Source organism: Sphaeramia orbicularis, chromosome 6, assembly GCF_902148855.1.
Source record: "Sphaeramia orbicularis chromosome 6, fSphaOr1.1, whole genome shotgun sequence".
NCBI classification, from domain to species: domain Eukaryota; kingdom Metazoa; phylum Chordata; class Actinopteri; order Kurtiformes; family Apogonidae; genus Sphaeramia; species Sphaeramia orbicularis.
Genome location: NC_043962.1, coordinates 10,074,779 through 10,080,778, shown reverse-complemented (window position 1 = coordinate 10,080,778; position 6,000 = coordinate 10,074,779).

Here is a 6,000-nt window from a genome sequence, read left to right as displayed (position 1 = left end):
ATAAATGTATTTTTGTGAATGTATAACATGTATAAGCACTGGTAAACTGTCCAAATACAGTTTTTATCAGTGGATTGTACAACTTAGTCTCATTGAAAATCATTTATATGTTTATTTATAGGTAATTTGATTGTTTTAATACATGAAAATATTCTTTATTAAACATTAAAAAGTCAAAAAAAAAAAAAAAAAAAAAAAGAAAAATGTCATGTAAAGTTAGGGCAAAAAACTGTATTTTAATTATGGAAAATTACTGTATTTTTATGAGATGGTTATTTTCCGTTATTTTACAGTATTTTTTTCAGCACCTCTGCTGCCGGAATATTACCGTTTTGTTTTTTTTTACTGTTTTTGTTTTTTTACAGTGTTGTTTTGGTTTAGAAAGTTGCCAACATGGCATTGAGGCTGAAACACTCCAAAGTTTGGCTAAATTTCATGCGAAAAGAAGACACCAGGTCCACTTGTAACACTTGCAAAGCTTCCATTTCTTCAAAGGGGGAAATCCTTCCAATATGCTCAAACATTTGTCCACACAGAATGCAATTAATTTGCAGGAATGTCACATGTTTGATATGCTACTTAGTGATGCTTGTGAATCTAGCAGCAGAGCAAACACCAGGGCGTCATCCAGGCCATTTTTCTGGGGGGGGGGGGGGCAACAAACATCCTGCCCCCCTCAGATAAAAGTTTCCAATGGTGGGGAAAAGGAAATGAGGTGCACAGCAGTGGGAGATATAGAGGAATCAGTAAAGAGTCTTCAGTTGAATGAAATTTTCTCTCTATCTAACCTTTCGTAAGTGATTTTTCACCATTTATTTGTAATATTATCCTCCGTATTTTGTCAGTATAAATTAGGTATTTTCCTGTATTTAATTCACTGATCATGAAGCTGTTCATAAAAGCTCAGATTAAAGCTGAAGGTTATTATATCAAAAGCAGAGAAAACTGATGAAAAAGTGACTTTTTCCACTCAAATCTCTCATTAACTGAACATAAACCAAGCATTTCCATCCACTGTCAATGATACAACTATATGAGTTTTACTGGTGAATCAATGTTGTAGAAGATGACGGTGTTTCCACGGTAACTACGAAGCCTTTGAACGTCCAAATGGGTCATATCTGATGACCATGAAAAGATGAATAACTGTATTTTACACCAATTATTTACATGTATCGATAGTATTAATGGATCAACAGTTTAAATCAGTAGATGCTTTCAGGCGACGGTGGATGTTTGGGTCTTTATGGGTTAATTAAATACATGTTTTTTTTTTTTTTGCTTCAAAAATTAAATGCGTGGTGTAGCTGAGTGGACATTTTTGTAACTCCATGAAAAAAAAACAGTAGATCAAATTTTTTTCAACGGACTCGATGTTGTTCACTTCTCATACATTCCCATCACATCAACAGATATGAAACAGTTTAGATCAGTAGATGCTTTTGGTCGGTGATGGATGTTTGGGTCTTTATGAGTTAAGTAATAATTTGCATAAAAACACAAAGAATGAAAAGCTTCAGTTTTAGTACCAACTGAATATCCTGGGTCATTATTTTAACCATATATGAAGTCAAAATGATTCAAACAATGACCCATCAAGACTGAAAACCCACCAGGTCATTTATTTTCCATCCCATTAAGGAAAATGATGAATCAAACATAGAACAGGAGGATGTGTTTCAGTCATTTAACTTAAATGGGCAGTTCAAATAGGACTCATGTACTGCTCATCATCATGAACCTGCTCCTAATACTCATATAGAAACACACACCAACTCATATTTGCCTTGGGGGGGGGGGGGGGGGGGGGTTCTGAAAACTCATTTAGGTGTGTATTTGGACCCTAATAGTTCATAAAGTTTGAATTTCAACCCTCCAGGTGCTGCAAAACTATCTTTATATTCTTTCCAGCAAAAATCCAGTGGATTTCTACAACATGTTTTAATTCCTGTTTAATTTGTTTGGTCTATATGTAACAGAGTCAATTATTTCACAGCAATGTGGGTATGTATATGGTATTGTGTATTGTTATAATTACACAAAATCTGTTCATGTTATTTTCATTTCTTTCGGTTGGTACCTGTCATTGTGGGCCTCTGGGTCAGTGTGTGGAACTTTTGGTTTGGGTCTGTTCCCCAGCGAGCAATTTACAGGGTGGGGAAGCAAAATTTACAATGAACATTTAGTTGTTTTTTCTCAGCAGGCACTACGTCAATTGTTTTGAAACCAAACCTATATTGATGTCATAATCATACCTAACACTATTATCCATACCTTTTCCGAAACTTTTGCCCATATGAGTAATCAGGAAAGCAAACGTCAAAGAGTGTGTGATTTGCTGAATGCACTCGTCACACCAAAGGAGATTTCAAAAAGAGTTGGAGTGTCCATAAAGACTGTTTATAATGGAAAGAAGAGAATGACTATGAGCAAAACTATTACGAGAAAGTCTGGAAGTGGAGGAAGCAACAAAAAACATACCAACGCTTTTATTAAAGCTCTCAAATCCAAAATCCTAAAGGATCCAACCAAATCCATCCAGATACCAGGTATTGCCATGGCTTAAAGCAAACTACCCAGATGGAAATTATGTATGGACACAGGATGGTGCTCCAGCCCACACAGCTAGAAAAATACAAGATTTCTGCAAATCCAACTTTAGCAATTTTTGGGAATCATGTTTATGGCCGCCTTCTAGCCCAGATCTAAACCCTCTGGATTCTGCTATTTGGGGCGTTTTAGAACATGCTACCAATAGAACATCACACAGCAAAGTCAACTTTCTTAAAGATACTATTAAAGAAGAATGGGAGAAGTTGTCACCCGAATATTTGAGGAACACTTGCGCAAGTTTCAGGAAGCGTGTGAAGGCAGTTATTGAGAAAGAAGGAGGACACATAGAATAAAAACATTTTGTATTATGTCAATTTTCTTGTGGCAAATAAATTCTCATGACTTTCAATAAACTAATTAGTCATACACTGTCTTTCAATCCCTGCCTCAAAATATTGTAAATTTTGCTTCCCCACCCTGTACAGTGTGACACTGCACGCTATAACCGGAGTTTTTGTGCCTTTGCTTCTTCCCTTTTGTTCCAGATTTCCATGGGAGAGGTAAGCAGCCGTACAGTCTGAGAAGTTTTTTTGGTTTAGCCTCTGTTCATTTAATTTTTTTACATGAACTGGCTAGTTCGGGCTGTATGAGGTGCTTATAATGTGCTTAAACACATTTCTGTCATTTTGGTTTGTGTAGGAGCTTGTTTTACGGGGATCGCTGACCGGAAGTTTTTGTGTCTTTCTGTCACTTGTCAGGTATGCTGTATTTTGTTTTAATAATTTAATGTATCCCTCTTTTGTTCCGGATTTCCATGGAAGAGGAGTATGTTTTGCGGGGGTCGCTGACCGGAGGTTTTTGTGTCTTTCTGTCACTTGTCAGCTGAAGAAAAATAAACGGAGACTGTGGGTCTCATCATTAAAAAGAACACAACGCAGAGTCCAACACCATCGGTTACATATAACTAGTTACGTCACGACATTTGCACATATGAGGTCCAGACTTCTGACAAACATTTCTCCAAGTACAACATAATTGTTTATTAGCAGCAGCGGTTGTAGTAAAAACTGAAAATATGTCCAAACTTTGAGCCGATTACCTAAAATGTTCAGTTGTTGGTTGAACGGGACAGAGCAGCGCAGCCAACAACCTGGAGGGGGTGGGGCCTGAAGTGGCTCATGTGCATTTAAAGGGCCAGTGCTCCAAACCACCTTTCTGGTGTCATTACTCAGAAATAGTGTTGAAGATGGACCTGTGGAGTTGAATTAATGAAGAATTCAGACCCAAGCAGAGCATTTACAGTTTATGTAGACCACAGGGAAATGTTGGAAAATGCATAATTCTATTTAAAAAAGCAAAATATCACTGCTTTAAAGAAATACTTTAACCCACTCTTTAACATCAGGTTGTTCAATTGTATGGTGTGTGTATATAAACATGGGGGTGCAGACGTGTGTACAGCGGTAGACATAAACTGGTGTGTATGTGACTGTATGTGTGTATGTAGAAGTGTATGTAGATAATCACAATCTTATGTTGTATATCAAGTGATTCAGCACTAACAGTCTGAGGACTGGAATTAGGGGGTAGGACTGGATAAGCAGTGACTTCTTCCTACTCCCTTTCAGGCACAACAGTTGTTCGTTTTTTTTTGTTCTATTATTTGATTTTTTGTGTATTGTTTATCATTATTATTATTATTTTTCTATTGTTTGATTTTTATTTGTGTATTATTTATTATTATTATTATTTTTATTTTTGTTTCATGTTTTGTATTATGTCTGTGTCTGAAATAAACTAACCTAAACATTCAGAGCAGATTTTTTTTTTATTATATATATATAAACCATATTAAAACTATTCACTGATTGGATTTTCTTGTGGCCCTGTCATTATAAAAATATTTATTTATTTATGTATTTATTTATTTATTTATTTATTTATTTATTTATTTATTTATTTATTTTTCACCTTTATTGAAGCGACACCAAGTGACATTATGTACAGTATTATACAATATTTACATTACATCATCATAATTTGGGGGGGTTAAGATATATGGCATGTAATATACAAAAGAAACACATGTCAGTCAATAGTAAAGATCAATGTCCTGTCCTGCTTGTGTAAATGTTCTGTGTGTAGCGCAGTGTGTAAGGTGTGTATGTGGTGTGACTGTTGTGATGTGGACTTCTCAAGAAGAAAAAATTAAAAAAAAAAAAAGTAATAATGATAATACTAAATAAAAATCAAATTAAGTCAAATCAAATCAAATAAAGAAAAGGAGAGAAATAAAAGAAAATAAAAGTCAGGGATATTACCAAATACAGTCATTAGGTAGCTGAAGGTGAGTGAGATGAGGAGAAAGGAAAAGGAGATAGATAGATAGAGAGAGAGAGAGAGATAGAGAGAGAGAGAGAGAGAGAGAGAGAGAGAGAGAGAGAGAGAGAGAGAGAGAGAGAGAGAGAGAGATAGATAGATAGATAGATAGATAGATAGATAGATAGATAGATAGATAGATAGATAGATAGATAGATAGATAGATAGATAGATAGAGAGAGAGAGAGAGAGAGAGAGAGAGAGAGAGAGAGAGATAGATAGATAGATAGATAGATAGATAGATAGATAGATAGATAGATAGATAGATAGATAGATAGATAGATAGAGAGAGATAGAACGATAGATAGATAGAGATAGAACGATAGATAGAACGATTGATAGATAGAACGATAGAACGATAGAACGATAGAACGATAGATAGATAGATAGATAGATAGATAGATAGATAGATAGATAGATAGATAGATAGATAGAGAGAGAGAGAGAGAGAGAGAGAGAGAGAGAGAGAGAGAGAGAGAGTTATAAAAAGTTTTAAATCACAGGATGATATTTTACCGCCCAGATAGAAATCAAAGAACAACAGTGAGGAGAAAAGAAATACAGGGAGACAATATTTTTGTGGTTTGATCAGAAAATCCATAAAAAAAATGGTCAATGGAAGTCAAAGATTGAAAAGCGTTGTAACCAAGTTCATCTGCTGATCCGTGGACTTGTACCGACCTACAGTGTTTACATTAATAACATGATCTGCATCTTCTGAACGCTGGAGCACAATAAGAGCTGGTACTGCAGTTATTTTCATGTGGCTCGGAGCTGTTTTGTTGATAGCGTTAAAGGTCCTCTCCTGATACTTCTAGCGAACACTGAAAGAGACGGAGAGACGGAGGCAGGGAGGCCTTTATTAGCTCCTTCACTAGGGTTTTAGTGTGACATTTATCCTCCGTTTTCTCCCTTCATTACTCGCATCAGTAAAGGTCAGGCTCCTGCATGTGGGCCCTCCCAGGTGTTCCGGCCCCTTACCCTGTTTAAACATCTGCTACAGGGGAGCGCAGGGGATATTACTTCATTACTCATGTATTTACCTGATGGGAAGAAGGAGATCTTTGA